This window comes from Rhipicephalus sanguineus, unplaced genomic scaffold (genome assembly GCF_013339695.2).
Source record: "Rhipicephalus sanguineus isolate Rsan-2018 unplaced genomic scaffold, BIME_Rsan_1.4 Seq4153, whole genome shotgun sequence".
Lineage (NCBI taxonomy): Eukaryota > Metazoa > Arthropoda > Arachnida > Ixodida > Ixodidae > Rhipicephalus > Rhipicephalus sanguineus.
The window spans coordinates 29,306-31,220 of record NW_023615202.1 but is presented as its reverse complement, the minus strand read 5'-3'; positions in this window follow the sequence as shown (position 1 = coordinate 31,220).

The following is a 1,915-nucleotide window of genomic DNA, read 5'->3' as shown; positions in this document are numbered from 1 at the left end:
CGCGATTCAATTTATTTGCAGCCGTAGCGGATTTCAAAGTCAGTTTTGCCGCAATGCAAGAATGCTCTGCGGTGAAACATACTGTGAATAGGGGCTGCTGTCACACCGTGGGTCTACGCCAACTTGGCATGTCACAAAGCAGCTTATATATATTTGGAAAGGTGGAAGGGTGATGGGCATGGCTGGCGATACGGAGAATACTACAGTACAGGTCCTACTGTACGAGTGCACAGTGGCTGATGGGGTGGTGGGCAGAATTGCAGCAGCTTCAACTTGTTGTTTTCTCATCTTCAAGGATTTCAAGTTGTATTACCTTGTGGCACAAACATTCAACAGCCAGAATTGATTGTTATAACCGATAAAATGGCGTGAGGGCATTGTTGTATGTGGAATATTTCACCATAGAAAACATATGAAAGTTAACTGTGCGTCAGCTTCTCATTGTTATAACCGATATATTGCTAAAACCAGTATCGTTATAAGTAGGGGTGTGCGAATATTCGAAATTTCGAATATTTTTCGAATAGTGTTTGCTATTCGATTCGATTCGCACTGGAATTTTACTATTCGAACTATTCGAACTTCTTAAAAACAAATAAAGTCAACGTCCAATTGAAAGTGACCCCTTCAGATTTTCAATATGCTTCACCTCATTACACTATCGTATTGCGGCAAAGCTGCCTTTCAAGCTCCGTTACAGTCGAACTTTGCCGAGACAGTCAACATCCGATTGGAAGTAGTCCCTAAATTTTCAATATGCTTCCCCTCAACACACCCCGGTATTGCGGCAAAGCTGCCTTTCAAGCTCTGTTACGGTCGAACTTTGCTAAGACTGCACAAGGGGAGAAATTCGGCCTTGTTGGTAAGACATTAGGAAAAATTTTTCAGCGCAAAATAACACAGGGACGAGAAGGGAGGACACAACACGTGCGCTATTGTTGCGCACGTGTTGTGTCCTCCCTTCTCGTCCCTGTGTTATTTTGCGCTGAAAAATTTTTCCTAATTTTTTTGCTAAGACACAGTCAACATCCGATTGGAAGTGGTCCCTAGATTTTCAATATGCTTCACCTCATCACACACTGGTATTGCGGCAAAACTGCCTTTCAAGCTCTGCTACGATCGCAAATGTACTAACTCAAGGAAACGCTGGTTCCAACATGGAGATGAAAGATGGACCTGAAATATGGACAGGAAGTCCGAAAAATCGGAAGCCGAAGCTTTTTAGCATCCAAAATTTCAGATGTTCTTATATCGACGTCTACAAGGCAGATTTGGAACTGCGGACTTGAAGGAAGCACACCCTTGTCCGTTGAAAGAGGAAGTTGATAGAGGAGGACAGGCTGAGGAATTGATATCTTTGCCTATCACGTGTAAAGTGTTGTCGGCAACATGGTTGCACCAAATCATGTACATAAATACAATTCGGCCTCTACATCGTCTCATTCTTGATAAGACTACTATGAAACACCACCCCGCCAGTGCTTCATCAACCTAGCGAAAAGAAACACTTTCATGTTTCTATCACATAAGAATATGCTTAGGAATCCTCTCCAACTTTTTTTCTGCAACTTCACTTCGAAGTATTCGAGAAACATTCTAGAAATATTCGAAAAATATTCGATTCGATTTGCACTCACCCTTCAATATTCGAATTCGCTTCGCACTCAAAATTTTGTTATTCGCACAGCTCTAGTTATAAGTGGTTTCGACTGTATCTCCAGAAATATGATTCCTTGTGCCAATACTTTTTCGTGTTATTCTTTATGGGCAATTGTTTGCTGTGGCTGAAATTTCATTGTGTTGTTTGTTTTAGCATTTAGAACCGGGTTCACCTGGTTCTCCAGGATAGCACAGGTGCTCTTTGACAGGTCGAGTGTGGTCCAACGTTGCGTTGGCATGTGTGGTGTTGGCCTTG